The following is an 18,320-nucleotide window of genomic DNA, read 5'->3' as shown; positions in this document are numbered from 1 at the left end:
TAATGCTTCCCTAAAACTATTCCTTTCATGAAACCCTTTGATATGAATTTAATTAGTAAAATACTCAAATCTACAACTGATATTAACTATATAGGCTCTATTCTAGATTAAGAGTAAAAGTCAGTTAACTGCACCTTTAGTATAAAGAATATGCAAAGCTTAAAACCAGTAGACAAGTGATATTCTTTCAATAGAAATTCTGTCCTATTTCTTTTTTGAAACTGGATTGAAAATAATATAAAGAACCTGCTACAGCAAACAAGTATTTTGAATACTATATGTGACTAGAATGATTAAAAAATTTTGGGAAAATGATTCAACAAATATTACAAAAACAAACATTTTTAAACAGGTAGGTCTACCATATTTTCATTATGGATATAATCTTAATTCCAAGATATGAGAGAGAGAGAGAGAGAGAGAGAGAGAGAGAGAGAGAGAGAGAGAGAGAGAGAGAGAGAGAGAGAGAGAGAGAGAGAGAGAGTGTTATATTAGCATTCCAATGCTAATATACCTTAAATACACAGATTCCCTTTACAAATATATTAAAAAAATAATCTATTCAAATTTCCTTAATTCCCATTATATAAGATAAATCGATTACTTGCTAACACAATATGTAAACCTATTTAATAAAATGCAAATCTTTACATAGTATACTTTTTATTCCTTTAGCTGAACTGGAATGAATGAAAAATAATCTTAGCACTGGGGCTTCATATAAAATTTTCAGTTAAATAAAATATCTGTCGTGATTGCAAGAGATGGAAATGGGGTTACTGTATTTTGAATCATTTAAGCAAAATAATTCATTAGTCTTTTTCTCTTTTTCTCGAGTATATCTATACCTTTACATATACACGTGTTGATTGACAGAATAAGCTACCCCCCCCCCCCTTTCCAAAGAAAAAAGTTGACTGAACAGCACTGGCAAGATATGGCTAATTAGAGAGCTAGACCTTTTTTTTTGTCCATTAGCAGGTATCTTAAGCAAATCTGCTTACACCTTTTATGAGAACATAAGCCTAGATTTCAATAGAATATATGCCTACATTTGAGTCATAAAAAAGAAAATTTAATGATAGTTGATATTAATTAGAAGACAGTCTTAAAAAAGACAAAAATAAAATGGTATACATAGGCAAAGATTATATGATATTCGTAGAGTTGAAATAATTAGTTGAAGGTTATATTCACTGATATCAATTAGAGGACAGTCTAAGAAAAAAAAAATGGTATACATAGGCAAAGATTATGATATTCGTAGAGTTGAAATAATTAGTTGTAGGTCATATTCACATGCAATTAATGTACTTTAATATAGAGCTTGTAGAAATAAATTGAATCAATTACTAAACAAATTATTAAGGTTAATTTCCCTTTAGTCACGTTTAGATAACTTGTTTACAGTACTTTACACAATTCTAGAAATAATACAATCTAGAAGTATGTTAAGAGGTACAGAGGAAACTGACACTTGATTTAGCAGCTACTTGATGAAAATTTTAAAAATGAGCAGCAAAGTTCTAAGGAAGAAGTCTTTCCTCATTTACATTTGTTGGTCTTAATTGGTTGTCAATATTCAAATTCCACATTTTTCATACACATTTACAATACATAATATAAAACCAATCCATTTAACATTACTTAAAATAATCAAATTGTCATTCGGTAGATCCGTATTCACCAACTAGTTTTAAGACAACTAAACAAATGATTGTTCAAATACTAATTGGGAAATTGCAAATGAATTTGAATTAGAAATCAAACAAGCTCATTAAAGTTGATTTGACCAAATTTTGAAGTTGAATTTTGGGTGCTTAGAATTTACTAAAAAAAATACAATCATATGTAATTTTCCAGCTTGAAAGATGCATAGAATTATAAAGTAATTAATATTAGCTTTATATCAACTGATTTTGTAAAGATTAACAGCAAAACAAATACTTGCTACTAGACTGAGTAAATTTAATAGCTTTAATAATTAAATTCAATGATTCCAGATATAAAAACGCTTTGATAAGCTTGAATTAATCTGATTATAATATTGCTTTACAATTTATATCAGTAATTAACTGTAACTATACTTTATTTTTATCCTCACTAAATGATTGCTATTGAACCTTTGGAATATAAATGGAATGACCATCCTAACAAACAATCACACAAAACCTGGTCAGTTGAGCATTTTAAGATATTTGTAGAACTGTAATGATATTTCTCAAATGGATCTTTAATTAATCCAGAAAAGTTTGATGATTTGATGCTCCTTTTGAAATCACAGATTTTTTGCTGCTGATCTCCCTCCTGATGTCAATTGGAATGTGTCATAACACTTGCAGTTTAATATCTTGTTTTGAGCAGCAGGCTATAGATAGTATACTCTTTTAATTATTCAGTCTGAAAAATAAATAAAAAAATGATATTTTAATTATAAAATAAATTTTTGAATATATATATAATAGCTGAGCCTCCGGCGGCTCGACAGAAAAACACACAAAAACTCGCGAGCGATCGCTATGAAGGTTGCGGGTGTGCCCACTAGCGCCAACTATCGGCCAGATACCGCATATACATGTAAACAGACCCAATTTTTCTCATCCCGCTGGGTCTCTATCGGGGAGGAAGGGGAGGCCTTTAATTTATATATTCACCGGGTAAGTATATTCAAAAATTTATTTTATAATTAAAATATCATTTTTAAATATTTAACTTAGCCGGTGAATATATAATAGCTGATTCACACCCATGGTGGTGGGTAGAGACCAGAGTTAATTAAGTTTACAGCGTATATGCTTAGAGTTTTTGACAGTTATATCATAACAAAACCCAAATATATAAAGGTAACTGGTAAGGAAGTTGACTTAGACGATTACTCTGCCTTATTAGTCTGTCTTCCTCACGAAGCCCAGCGATCCTCTTAGGATGCTGAAAGACTCCCAGGAGCTGAAGTATTAAGGGCTGCAACCCATACAACAGGACCTTGTCAAACCCCTAATCTGGGCGCTCTCAAGAAATGACTTTGACCACCCGCCAAATCAACCAGGATGCGAAAGGCTTCTTAGCCTTCCGTACAACCCAAAAAAACAATATTAAAAACATTTCAAGAGACAGATTAAAAAGGATATTGGAATTAGGGTAATGTAGTGGTAGAACCCTCACCCACTACTGCACTCGCTGCAATGAATGGACCCAGTGTGTAGCAGTCCTCGTAAAGAGTCTGGACATCTTTTAAGTAAAATGACGCGAACACTGACTTGCTTCTCCAAAAAGTCGCGTCCATAATACTTTGCAGAGATCTATTTTGCTTGAAGGCCACGGAGGTTGCTATAGCTCTAACTTCGTGCGTCTTAACCTTAAGCAAACATCGGTCTTTCTCATTCAAGTGAGAATGAGCTTCTCGTATTAAAAATCTGATAAAATATGACAAAGCATTCTTTGACATAGGCAATGATGGTTTCTTAACTGAGCACCATAATGCCTCAGATTTACCTCGTAATGACTTAGTACGAGCTAAATAGAACTTAAGAGCTCTAACAGGACATAATACTCTTTCCAGTTCGTTGCCTACGATCTCTGATAAGCAAGGAATATCAAAAGATTTAGGCCAAGGACGAGAAGGCAGTTCATTTTTGGCCAGGAAACCAAGTTGAAGTGAACAAGTGGCTTTTTCTGTAGAAAAGCCGATGTTCTTACTGAAGGCATGAAGTTCACTGGCCCTTTTAGCCGAAGCCAAGCACACTAGGAAAAGTGTCTTGAGGGTGAGATCCTTCAGGGAGGCTGAATGTAATGGCTCAAACCTGTCTGACATGAGGAACCTTAGGACCACGTCTAAGTTCCATCCAGGAGTTGCCAAACGACGTTCCTTAGAGGTCTCGAAAGACTTAAGGAGATCTTGGAGATCTTTATTGTTGGAAAGATCTAAGCCTCTATGTTGAAAGACCAAAGCCAACATGCTCCTGTAGCCCTTAATCGTGGGAGCTGATAGGGAGCGAACCTTTCTCAGATGTAAAAGAAAATCTGCGATTTGGGCTACAGAGGTACTGGACGAGGACACAGATGCTGACTTGCACCAGTCTCGAAAGACTTCCCACTTCGACTGGTATACTCTAATGGTAGAAGCTCTCCTCGCTCTTGCCATCGCACTGGCTGCCTCCTTCGAAAAGCCTCGAGCTCTTGAGAGTCTTTCGATAGTCTGAAGGAAGTCAGACGAAGAGCGGGGAGGCTTTGATGGACATTCTTTACGTGGGGCTGACGTAACAGATCTACCCTTAGAGGAAGACTTCTTGGAAAGTCTACCAGCCATTGAAGTACCTCGGTGAACCACTCTCTCGCGGGCCAGAGGGTAGCAACCAACGTCAACCTTGTCCCTTCGTGAGAGGCGAACTTCTGCAGTACCTTGTTGACTATCTTGAATGGTGGGAATGTATATAAGTCCAGAAGAGACCAATCCAGTAGAAACGCGTCTATGTGGATTGGTTCTGTATCTAGGACTGGAGAGCAATAGATTGGTAACCTTTTGGTCAACGAGGAGGCAAAGAGGTCTATGGTGGGTTGACCCCAAGTAGCCCAAAGACTCTTGCCCACGTCCTTGTGGAGGGTTCATTCCGTGGGTATCACCTGACCCCTCCGACTGAGACAGTCTGCCAAGACGTTCAAGTCCCCCCGGATGAATCTCGTCAACAGGGAGATGCCTCGATTTCTTGACCATATGAGAAGGTCCCTTGCGATCTCGAGCAGAGTGAAGGAGTGTGTGCCTCCTTGCTTGGAGATGTACACCAAAGCTGTGGTGTTGTCTGAGTTGACCTCTACCACTTAGTTTCGAAGAAAGCTTTCGAATATCATCAAGGCCAAGTGGACTGCTAATAGCTCCATGCCGTTGATGTGCATGCTCTTCTGACTTGAGGTCCACAGACCCGAGCATTCCCGACCGTCCAGGGTCGCACCCCAACCCAAATCCGACGCGTCTGAGAACAACACGTGGTTTGGGTTCTTGACTGCTAGGGATAGTCCCTCTCTCAGACTGATATTGCTGTCCCACCATTTCAGGCATGCCTTTACTGGTTCGGAGACTGGGAATGATACCGTCTCTAACGTCTTGTCCTAGTTCCAGTGAGAGGCTAGATGGAACCGGAGAGGCAGAAGGTGTAGTCTCCCTAGTGAGACAAACTGCTCCAGGGATGAGAGAGTCCCTACGAGACTGTTCCAACTCCTGACTGAACAAACGTTCTCTTCGAGCAGGGCTTGTTCTATTCGGGTGGCAGACGGAAAAGCCCGAAAAAACTGGACTGCGAATCTCCATCCCCAAATATAGAATAATCTGGGATGGGATCAGTTGTGACTTTTAGGTTGACCAAAAGTCCCAACTCCCTGGCCAGACTCAACGTCCAATGTAGATCCTGCAGACAGCGAAGACTGGACGATGCTCTGAAAAGCCAGTCGTCCAAGTACAGGGAGGCTCGGATCCCCGATAGATGGAGGGATTTTGCCACATTCCTCATGAGCCTCGTAAACACGAGAGGAGCAGGACTGAGGCCAAAGCACAGGGCTCGAAACTGGTACCCCACATTCCTGTAAAGAAACCTCAGAAACGGTTGGGAATCCGGGTGTATAGGAATGTGGTGTATAGGAATGTGGAAGTATGCCTCCTGAAGGTCGAGAGAGACCATCCAGTCGCCTTCCATTAATGCTGTCAAGACAGCCTGGTAGACTTCATCGTGAAGTTTGTCTTGACAATGAACACATTGAGCGCACTTGCCTCTTACGTACTCCTGCAGTGAACATGGCTGCCAGATCATTGGAGCCATCCCTGAGGGACTTGTTCCTGCGGAGAACGTGGCTGTCAGATCATTGGAGCCATCCCTGAAAGCCTTGTTTATGCATGACATAATTGTACAGCAAAACTTCAAACGCTCGAAAAAAAACTCCTAACAGGAGATGGTCTAGCTCTGAAGTCGACCATAAAATCTTGGAGCGTCTCATGGCCAGGCGCCAGGGAGAGTCTATGAGGTTTGAGAAGTCTATCTGGGCAGAGGCAGGAACTCCCAAGCCGAGAACTTCTCCCGTGTCATATCAGACTCTCGCTCTATAAGCCAGCTTAAAAGTAGGGAAAGCAAAGGCTGTCTCCCCCAAACTCCTCCTGGTGAATAACCAGTCGCCTAGCAAACGTAAAGCTCTCTTAGAAGGGCGAGAGAGCACTAGCTTGGAAAACAACGGCTTCGAAGTAGCTAGGCCTAGTGTAAACTCTGACGTTTAGGCGAACGAGGAGCAGCAGTTACAAAAAGATCCGGACAAAGATCCTTAAAAATCAGCATGATTTATTTAAAGACCATAGAGGGCTGAGCAGCTTTAGGCTCCTCTCCGTCTGACAGAGTCCTCAAGGGAATATCAGTAGGAGGGGGATCAGCAACTTCCTCATCTGAAGGAACCTTGTCCGACAATTGCCGAGTCTCAAGCAAGGGAGAGACCTGCCGTGGTGGCAATGCTTGACAAGCAGAGTCCACACGCAAAGGAGCAACAGTAGCAGTCAAGGACGCTATGTCATGTAACTGCTTAAAGGACTGACCAGTAACAACAACAGGTGCGGGAGGACGTTCGACGTCAACTCGAGACTGCCTTGACTGCTTAGACTGAGCAGTCAAAACAACTCTTGACTGCGGTGCTTGACGCTCAACGTCAAAACAAGTCAACTATGCTGGTTGGTGAACGTCCTGAACGTCAACAAGAGCAAGCGGCAGCGGCTGAACGTCCACAAGCGGCTGAGAGTCAACACGGGACTGCATCGAGTGAGGCTCTACAAAACACGATTGACGTGACTTTGTAACGTCAATGTCAACAGGACGAGCAAAGGCTCGTTTGGGCGGCTGACGGCCAGGATCTCGATCAGCTAAGCGGCGAGGATCATCGTGAACCTGCTCAACAGAATAGTCCTCCATAAGAGAGGCAAGCTTATTCTGCATGTCATGCCGTACAACCCATTTAGGATCAAAGGGAATGGTTGCGGTAAGAGACGAGGGTAACGTCTGTGACTGCAAAACCTTGCCTACAATAAGACTCTCGGAGCCTGTGTTATGCTTTTGTTTAGGCGGCGAGCAGTCTTCCGATGACTGCATAAGGTCACTCTCTCGGAGCCTGTGTTACGCTTTTGTTTAGGCGGCGAGCAGTCTTCCGATGACTGCATAAGGTCAGAGCTGTCCTAATGGCTACAACCAGGACGCTGGACCTGTCCTGAAAGGACTGACTTTCGCTTAAAGGGCCTCGAAACCTTTGCTCAACGGTTTCTTACGCGAAAAGCCTTCGGATGACGAGGAGAAAATCGTCTCGCTCGTCTTATGGTAGGGGCGGTGTTGATGAGACACGCCTGAAACCATAGAGGGAACGTCTGTTCGCTGATCAAGTCCTCTCGAACCCATAAGTCGTACGACATTACTTCTCCCCTGGGCTTGGGAGCTTGCAAGAGGTCTCGGACTAGGCGAACGACAGGCACGAACAGACGAACCCTCGGTCGCAACACTGATAACACTGCGCAATTATCACTTTATCACTACGATTTTCTGTTTTGCACTTCACTGAAATCGAATTTTTCAACAATTCACATTAGGTATGAATAAAACTGATTTCTACCTGAAGCACGCAATTCTACCCTCATCAAAAGGTTATAATTGCGAAATAAGTCGTATAATGTAAGCACATTAATACAAGCAAAAAAAAACAGTAAACATATATTAAGATAAAAAGATCAGTGGCTGGGAAGGAGACTAAACACTAGTTCATTCAAAACTACGTTTTCAATATCTCACCGTACAGTGCCTTGGGACGAGAATAAAAACTAAAAACGTTTTATCCTTTCTCCCCGTACAGAGACTAGGGACGAGAGTAAAAAAAAACTGACTCGAGAACAACGTAACTCGCTTGGGACGAGAATAAAGATCGGAACGTTCTCTCTTCCTTTCTCTCTCTCTCTCTCTCTCTCTCTCTCTCTCTCTCTCTCTCTCTCTCTCTCTCTCTCTCTCTGATTTCGCACCGAAGAGAAAAGCCCACTTACCTTTCCGTCAATAAACAGGTTATTTGACCAAAGGAAAAAACTGAAAGGTTTTTCAATTAACAAGTTCCTTTAAAATAGTATTTAAAACATTTAAGTTTGAAAGAAGAATGAACAAAACGTCAGAATCGATTTACTCTTTCTGCAAAGTGAAACCGTGATTCTCTCTATCGTAACGATAGAGCGCAAACTGCGTAGCATAAATAAACTAAACGTTAGTTCATCTTTGAAACAGTACGAAGACTATTCAAAGAAAATCTTTCATAAAATATCTATTAAAAAATATTCATTTAATAAGTTTTAAATCATTTGCTCTGTAAAAGTTATTTACGATTGAAAGGGCTCAACGTTGTTTAACTTCGGTTTCCAAGTTAGGACCGCCTACTCTATTATTAGGGGAGGAATAGGTAAGGTCGCATATAAACAAATCATTAAAATTTATCTTGATGTTTATTATAAATGGAAAGCTAATCGAAGAGGCCTAATAAAGGCGGTTGAGATATAAAATATATAGAGGAAAATCTATAATTAACAACAACAATTTATAACGTGATAAGATAATTGCTAAAAGCCTAAAACACACTTCCGTACTAAGGGAAGGGTCGGCCATTTAAAAGTCAAAGAAAGTCCAAAAAACAATCCGAAATCATCAACAATTAAATCTATCCAAAAACGAGTTCAAGATTTAAGTTGAAGATAAAACACCTGCATTGCGAAAGCTCAAACCAAAAGGAAGTACTTCACCAAGACTGTTGAAAAACTCCAGGTTAACAGCGAGTAATGGTACGTCTTGTCGATCAGACCGACAGAGAAAAATTGGGTCTGTTTACATGTATATGCGGTATCTGGCCGATAGTTGGCGCTAGTGGGCACACCCGCAACCTTCATAGCGATCGCTCGCGAGTTTTTGTGTGTTTTCCTGTCGAGCCGCCGGAGGCTCAGCTATTATATATTCACCGGCTAAGTTAAATATTTAAAAATGATAATTGTACAGGTAAATCAATATTATTCTAATGTTTTACTGTACACTTCAATAAAGACTATACTTTTAGTAAAACATTCATGGTAATTATAAATATAAAATATGTATTAAATATAGAATAGTAGAAATAATGACAAACTAGACATGTCAATGACATTAATAATAGGAAATATTATAAACTAAAGAATATTTTGTAAAGTGGAAAAATATTACTTCCTAAATCGTAACAAGAAAATACTTCATTACAATACTTTAATCACTGGCCTTTGGTAATCCCCTGACTAACAGCAGCTCCCCTTCAATTAACCCTGCAATTTTCTTTAAAAATTATGTAATAAACATCAATTTCATGAATTAAACATTCTACCTAACACAACATATGATACCCGGTCAAAAATACATGTAATACTCATAAAATATTTATAAAAAAGCTATGTCCAAAGTCTGAGTAAAAAAAAAGGATTTATTGACATGGTATCACTTTCAGACATAGGTCCTCACTTTCAGGCATAGAACTGATTTATATACAAGTATAGTGTTGGGCAATGAATAATTAATAAGATGTTATTACTGTCCCAAAAGCAGAAAAAAAACTCATCCCTAGATTATTACGTAAATGTATTATTCTCGTAATTGAAATGGCATACTAAATTTTCCTTATATATTGTATGTATCCTCCATAAACTAACTCCAGCTATCCTATCATATTCATTTATTTAGGTAGGTGGATAATCTGGTTAACCTTCAATCAATGAACCAGCTTATTCTACTCATCTTCACCATATTACCTATCTTGCCTTGAACTAGGGAAACGCTTATTACACTCGGTCTCTGACTCACTAACCTAGTCTCAATTCGTTAATTGAAGAGCTTTGTCAACGCTATTTTTTACTTAATGGGTAAATTACATTCATTAACTAACCTATCTGGTACTATTACCGAAGTAATGTCTTTAACATTACTAAACACAGTACAACACTTATATTTTTTGCCAGTGGTTAACCAATGTTACCTTAAATAAATGAAAAATTTATCCAACCTTATACAGCTTCGCTGAAAGCATATTACTCTTATTGAAGAATAAAGGTTTGTATTACATTCTCTATCCACAAGACTAGGCAGTGGATGGTGGTTAACCATAGTTACCAGAACACGATGGGGATGGCAATGATATCAGAAGCAAGAACATCACAGGCAAATACTCTAATTGCCATGGTTGAGTGTTCATAGTTCAGACAAAGAACATCAACACCAGCTTCCAGAAGTAACTACTTTACCATATAATATCTGAGTGCTCGTTTTTTATTGTGTCATAAATCTCTCTACAGTTACAAATTATTATACCTTTAAAATATCATAAAACTAGGGTATAGTTTGATACTTAGCATTGTTGCAGTTCATATAATCTAGTTCATTATAATCTTAAACATAGCTTCCCTTTCTAGTTCTAGGTAACTAGTCCTGGTGCTCTGTCTTTACATTCATTTCCTTGTCTTGGCAAAGTATAGTGTCAGTAGGGAGATTGCCATTCTATATTTTCCTTTAAATCTTGCTGTACACCATGGATATGCTTCATGAAAAGAGGCTATATAGCACAACACAGCCCTGTGAGGCCATTAATAAGTTAGAAGATTGATTGATTGATTGATTGAAAGTTTTCTGGCATCCTGACATCTAAGGTCATTGACGCCGATACCATTTACTGTATATGAAAATTAAAAGCAAATTCAATTAAAACCATAAAAATTAAGAAGTCATTACAATGGTTAAATAGTTTTCAGAAGACCTGCTTCTGAAATAAATCTAAAAATTCCGCTCGCATAGTAAGACACATCATGTCCAAGAATCTTGGCAAGGATAAACCTGCCATCCTCACCTCGAGCCTCAAACAGATATCTATTTCTTAAGTTAGTAAAATTAGGGCATTCGGTCAACAAATGCCTCACTGTTAAAGGTACTAAGCAGTCCTCGCAATACGGTTGGTGTTGGCCCTTCAGCAGAAACTCGTGTGTCAACCGTGTGTGACCAATACGGAGACGACAAAGAGTCGTCTCCCATTTTCGGGGAATCATGTTATACCTCCAAGGTGATATGATATTTGTTACTTCCCTCATTTTATTGCCATCTTGACTATCCCAGTGCTGTTGCCATTTATCACATACCAATTTCTTGATGTAAGGTAGGAAATCGTTACATGGAATGGGATACCTCCTTGGTAGCAACTCGGATGCCGCATTCTTCGCCAGTAAATCTGCCTTCTCATTCCCAGACACACCTACATGTGCTGGAACCCAACAAAATCGAACAGTTATACCTTTCCGTCCAATAATAAAAAGCCATTCTAAAATCTTTAAAACTAGAGGGTTACTAGAATTAAAAACTTCTAAAGCCTGAAGAACACTCCTTGCATCACTAAAAATTGTAAAATTACCCTCCTTTTCCAAAGCTATTTTCTCAATAGCGGTTAATATGCCATACAGTTCGGCAGTAAATATGGAAGCTGTTAGAGGAAGTGCACCTCTACAGTTAAAATCATTACTATGTACTCCAAATCCAACGCCAGCATCAGATTTGGAGCCATCAGTATATATAAAAGTCGATCCTCTATGTTCTTCAACATGTTCCATAAAAAGAGACCTGGATTCTAAGTCAGTCAAATTCTTCTTAACTCCAATAAAGTATCTACAAAAAGATATGTCAGGTAATTTCCATGGAGGCGTTGATGATACCTTGAATGGAAGCACCTTATTTCTAATTATATCCAGATTGTTTAATAATTGGTTAACCCGAAACCCAAAAGGTTGAGGAGATTTTGGGTGCAACTCAAAGTAGGTTGAGTGCCTTACAAGGCTTGCAGTTTGAAAGGCTGAAGAATTGGGGAGTCTTTGCAATCTAAACCAATACCGAATAATAGAGGACATTCGGTAAAGGTCCAGAGGCAACTCCCCAGCATCAACAAGGAGACTTGTGATAGGGGAGGTTCTAAAGGCTCCTGTGGACAATCTAATGCTAGCATGATGTATTGAATCTAGTATTTTTAACCGGCTTGGGGTTGCTGAGGAGTATATTTCGCATCCATAACTAATTTTGGAAAATATCAAGGCCTTGTATAATTTTAAAATTGTATTGCGGTCTGCCCCCCATGATGTATGGGACAGGACTTTTAAAAGATTCATAGCTTCAACACATTTAGCTTTTAATGTTTTTAAGTGAGAAACCCATGTAAGCCTACAATCAAATATCAACCCTAAAAATTTTGCTTCACTTGCACATGGGATCCGTTGACCTTTGATGTATATATCCGGGTCTGGATGTACTCCCCGTATACGACAGAAATGGACAATTGTAGTTTTACTTGTTGAGAACTTAAATCCATTCATATCGGCCCAATGGATAATTTTATCAATAGAGAGTTGGATTTTTCTCTCAACCATTGCCATTCTGGCTCCAGCAAATGATATGGAGAGATCATCCACAAATAATGTTGCAAGAACATCCCGGGGAATGACTGAGGATATCCCATTAATTGCTAGTGCAAAAAGGGTTACACTCAGCACACTCCCCTGAGGAACTCCTTCTTCCTGGCATTTACTCTGTGATAGAGCTTCCCCAACTCTCACTTGGAAAACTCTATGTGAAAGAAATGACTGGATGAATAGTGGTAGCTCACCTCTCAATCCGCACTCATGGATTCTTTTAAGTATACCGTATCTCCATGTGGTATCATATGCCTTTTCAAGATAAAAAAAAACTGTCACATGGTGCTGTTTGGAAGCAAAGGCTTCACAAATGGAGGACTCAAGTTGTATCAGCACATCAGTCGTTGAGTGCATTTTCCTGAATCCACATTGAATGGGTGATAAAATATTCTTCTTTTCAAGGTACCAAATCAGTCTTGCATTGACCATCTTCTCCATGATTTTACATAAACAAGATGTCAATGCAATAGGTCGGTAGTTTGCTGCTAAAAACTTGTCCTTACCGGGTTTTAAAAAGGCTAAAATAATTGCTAGTTCCCAAACACTTGGATAACTAGTATCATGCCATATTCTATTAAAAATGCTTAAAATAAATAACTTTGTATTAAAAGGTACATGTTTAATCATTGCATATGGAATTCCATCGGGTCCAGGGGCTGTATCGTTACAAGTAGCAAGAGCAGAATCAAATTCTCTTTCAGTAAAAGGAGAATTGTATGACTCTTGCTTTCTTGTTGCGAAGTTTAAAACTTTCTTTTCTTCATTGCTCCTATACTGGTGACCAGGAGCTGCTTGACACTTGCGCGATACATTTGAGAAATGGTCAGCCAGGGCATTGCTAACTTCGGTTGCTCCAGTCATATACTGGCCATTTATCTTTAACACTGGTGGTGGGTTTGGGGTGAATTTTCCTGCTATCTTTTTGACTTTCCTCCACACAGATGATGTTGGTGTTCTACTGTTGATGGAGGAAACAAAGGACATCCAAGACTGGCGCCTAGCTTCTTTCATGGCACGGCGGAACTGTGCTCTACATTTCTTGTATATGACTAAATTCTCCTCATTACGGTGCATGCGCAATCGAGTTAAAGACTTTCTTGTGGCTCTGTGCAGGGCAGTTAGTTCTGACGACCACCAGGGGACTGGTCGTCGTCTGAATATCCCAGTTGTTTTGGGAATGGAATTCACTCCTGCTGTGTGAAGAGTTCCATTAAGTAAGTCTATGGCATCATCAACTCTTTCAAACTGTTCTGCATTTCCTTCAATTTCACTTAACTCCCGAAATCTATTCCAGTCCGCCTTATCAAGATTCCATCGAGGTGATCTTTGTAAAGGTGGACCATTGTTGGTGTTTATAATGATTGGTGCATGATCACTAGTATGCCAATCATCTAATGTTCTCCAATTAAAATCGAGAAGACAGTTAGAGCTTGCAACCGATAAGTCAATGCAGGACAAGGTACCTGTCTGTACATGAAAATGTGTGGGCTCTCCTGTATTGAGGAGTCCGACATCTTCATTCTCCAAAATTGACGATATAATATTACCCCTTGCATTTGCTAAAACATCACCCCATAAAGGATGTCTACTATTAAGGTCTCCTAGTAAGAGAAAGGGTTGTGGGAGTTGTTTAATCACCTCTACTATATTATCATATGAGATGTTATCATTTGGAGGCAAGTAAAGAGAACAGATTGTGTATTTTCTCCCTATATCAATCTGTACAGCCACTGCCTGCAGAGGGGTACAGATAGACAAAGATATTTGGGGAACATCTCGACGAACGTATATAAGACTTCCCCCATGGCTCCCTGCTCGTTGATCATATGGTGTCCTATAGCTAACATACTCTCGAGGACAAGGAGTATTAGCATCGAGCTTGCTTTCTTGTAGACATACTGTTATAGGGGAGTGCTCACGTATGAGGAGCTTAAGTTGTTCATATTTCGCCCTTAAACCCTGGCAATTCCATTGCAGAATGGTGGAAAAAACTATGTTTTATTTTTTGGAAGACACCTTAGATGAAGTCTTCCCATTGGCAGTATTTGATCTAACAATGTTTCCCGGAGGTAACTCTAGAGAGGATCTTGATATAGTGGGTTTTGTGTTTCTCTTTTTCTTTGTGTCCTTTTGATCTAATTGTTGAGGAGGATGGTGGACCTCAACTTGAATTTCTGATTGGTTCAATTTACCTTCTAGTTGTTCAGAAACATCAGCAGACAAGATATCATATTTATTGGAAGTCGTGACTTTAATGTTTCTTATGGTAGGAGGAGAGAGGGAGGGAGGTCTCTCTCTTTTTCGATTAAAAGGTTGTGATCTGTCAGGTTTTTGCGACTTCCCCACTACGGGTTCACCAGGTAAATTGGTTTCGAGTGCAACCTCCATCAGATCAGGCAAGGAAACGGCCTGTGAGAGGTTTGTACTATTGTTTAAAATCGGAGTAGTTGGCTTTTGAATAATTTTCAGATCTTTAAGTGTCCGTTTTGATTTTTCCACAATTTCTGGATATAGATTTTCGATGGGACTTTCAACCTCTTTAACTACTTTCATTTGTTTCTTTATCTTAGAAGTAGAGATATAATTTTCGTCTGTGTGGTTTGACAAGTTTTTCTTCAGAACCATTGAAAAAGGTTCCCCTGGTCTTATTTGCTTTTCAAGAGCTCTTTTACGAGCCTCTTTAAAAGTAACCCTTTCCATGGTCCTAATGGCCTGGATTTCTTTTTCAAAAATAAACTTTACACAGCTTTTAGATGTAGCTGGGTGTGCTTCCCCACAATGTATGCAATTAGGGTTTTCTATGCATACTCCATGACTACTTTTCCCACAGTTGGCACAAACAGCTGGCTTATTGTTTAGTTTTTCTTTACATTTCTGGCTTAAATGGCCATACATTTGGCAATGATAACATCGCAATGGTGACGGGATATATGGTTTTACCTTCAAAGATAGCCATCCAGCTTTTATAACATTTGGTAATCGGCATTGATCAAATGTTAAAATCAGAGTAGCAAGAGGGATACGTTGTTCTCCAACTCTCTTTCTCATTCTGACTACTTTAACTACTCCTTGACTTCTCAGTTCATCCTCTATTTCTTTCTCCTCTATATCCAACAATTCTGGAGCATATATCACACCTCTACTCTGGTTGAAAGTAGGGTGTGAAACGCATTTTACGCTATGACCATTCAATGTTGTAAGTGTTTTTAACCTTTCACCTTGTAATGGGGAGAGTGTCTCTATCAAGAGACTTCCATTTCCCTGGGGTAAAATTTTTGGCTGCCCTCCACATAAGGTAACTATTTCTCTATTAGCTTTAAAAACATTTATACGCTCATTTCTTCCGTTTTCAAATTCCAAGATAAAAAATTTTTCATAATTCACTACTTCATAGTGACCAGGTAATACTTCTACTTTTCTATATCTTTCTGTACTGTCATAATTTTTCACTCTCTCTCTCTTCTTCTCTAGCATTTTATTATTCACATGACGTGAATAAGGTTCTAACGTTACAATGTTAGAACCCGAGTTGGAGCTGTCTGCGCCGAGGTCCATGTTTGTATTTTCCAGGTCGTCAACAGAGGTGTTGGGTTTTTTTGAAAAAGCAAGCCGGGTTATCCACCTCTTATCGGAGGATGTCAGTCCTCCTATCCCATGTGGCCCAACACGAGAAGAGGCTTCAGCGGGGACCAGTCCTCTATTAGAGAGGGGCTGCCTCTCTTAAGGTGGGCGTACACTGGTCAGTGGGGGTAGTTAGCCCCTCCCACCGTCGACTCCAATGCCTGGCGTCAACCATTACCCGCAAATATGGGTGACTTAAGACCGGATCACTGGAGCCCGACTCTTAACAGACTTGGTCTGCACCCAATGGGGTCTGCCAGAGGGTGATGGCGTCTAAATTGGCACAGGTTGAGATGGAATGCACTCCATCCCACACTCTGCCAAATACAAAGCGGCATCCAAAGTAAAATCGAACATGCCAAAGTCGTCAACAATATCGAGCCCAAAAGGAAGAGATGGGAGGAAAAAAGAAATAATCAAAGGTAAAAGAGAAAGTGCTGACTGATTTAGTTGAATCGACAGCTGGGCACCGAGGTCCAATGGAAATAGTTCCCACTGTTCATTAGAGCCCAGCTGCTAATCCCTAAGCCCCCCATCCTCGTCAAGGCTTCAGCATCTGGGGGGTAAGTTAGAAGAGGGCAGACAGCAAAATGTATGAAAGGAAGCCATATCATTGGTAATGTAGAATGATAAACATTAAGCGCAGCTACCAAGACCTTAAGTAATGCCAAAATATCCAATAAGGATGTGCACTAATAGCAATGATACTGTACTTCACTGGCCTGGAAACTATCAAGTAGCCCATTAGCACTAAATACGACTGATTTTTTATACAGACATGTAGACATTGCGAAGACCATGGGGCTAAGCTAGACCTTGTAACATTTGTTGCTGAATTCAGGCATTTAGTTTTTGTTTTCATAACTACACAAACCTTCAATACGAGTATGATTTCAACTTGGCTGGAAGTACTGTTAAGATTTTATAAAGAGATGTGGGTAATTACTGGGAGGTGGCTTTCAAGCACCCCGAGAAGCTACTGACTTTTGCCTAGGGCATGCAGGGTGATTTAGGCTTGAAGTGAAACTTAAAGGACTCAAGTTTGTATAGTTATGAAAAATATAAATTACCTTTTAAAATCTATGATTTGTTTCTACATGAATACAAACCCCTGTCTTTTAGTAGGAGACTTGCCATTAGGAGGGAGGAAGCCCCCATAACCCTACTGGCTGGATCAAAATCCTGAGATGTCTAGACACTTGTAGGTGGTGTGGGATTTATGACGCCTACATCCTAACTTTTCAGAAATAGATTCTAAAAGGTTAGACTAGTTTACTGTCTATAGATATATGGTTACGGAAGAGCCTGTAACCTCATAAGATTATGCTGTCATAATGTAGGACTAATATAAATTAATGGATTCTGCATGCAAATCATCCTCCCCTTGAGAGGAGGATGGAAGACATACTTCTACAGTACATCATATATATAACAGATTGGTATGATATTTTGCATGCAACAAATATCTGATCCCATAAATAACAGCACGACTGCTGCGCCCCAAGAAAGGAAAAAGGGCCAGACACTAGCACTTACCCCAGTTTAACGCTGTGAACGTTATATCAGACGAGATGCTTCTAGTCTCATAAGGAAATCGGTATGCTTCGGAAACTGCTGACAGCTACCACAAGTCACGGTTAAAAACATAGTGGGCAGTAAAGGTTTTTAGTAAGTATCAGCCGCCCGTTGAGATACTACCGCTAGAGAGTTATGGGGTCCTTTGACTGGCCAGACAGTACTACATAGGACCCTTCTCTCTGGTTACGGTTCTTTCCCTTTGCCTACACAGACACCGAATAGTGTGGCCTATCCTTTACAGATTCTCCTCTGTCCTCATACACCTGACAACATTGAGATTACTAGACAATTCTTCTTCACCCAAGGGGTTAACCACTGCACTGTAATTATTCAGTGGCTACTTTCCTCTTGGTAAGGGTAGAAGAGACTCTTTAGCTATGGTAAGCAGCTCTTCTAGGAGAAGGACACTCCAAAATCAAACCATTGTTCTCTATTCCTGGGTAGTGCCATAGCCTCTGTACCATGGTCTTACACTGCCTTGGGTTAGAGTTCTCTTGCTTGAGGGTACACTTGGGCACACTTTTCTATCTAGTTTCTCTTCCTCTTGTTCTGTTAAAGTTTTTATATTTTAAATAGGAAATATTTATTTTAATATTGTTACTATTCCTAAAATGTTCTA

The 18,320-nt window shown here is 39.6% G+C and overlaps 1 long non-coding RNA gene across 1 annotated transcript in view; it reads right to left on the bottom strand.

Moving 5' to 3' along the window:
* Positions 1-468: 468 nt before the first annotated feature.
* LOC137656960 (uncharacterized) overlaps positions 469-18,320 on the bottom strand; it is a 79,658-nt gene continuing 61,806 nt past the window's right edge. Inside the window, exon 3 of the long non-coding RNA XR_011047060.1 lies at positions 469-2,400. This is a non-coding gene — a long non-coding RNA (uncharacterized lncRNA). The remainder of the gene's footprint in view (positions 2,401-18,320) is intronic.

This window comes from Palaemon carinicauda, chromosome 18, assembly GCF_036898095.1.
Source record: "Palaemon carinicauda isolate YSFRI2023 chromosome 18, ASM3689809v2, whole genome shotgun sequence".
NCBI classification, from domain to species: Eukaryota; Metazoa; Arthropoda; class Malacostraca; order Decapoda; family Palaemonidae; genus Palaemon; species Palaemon carinicauda.
This window is presented reverse-complemented; position numbering and strand designations above follow the sequence as displayed.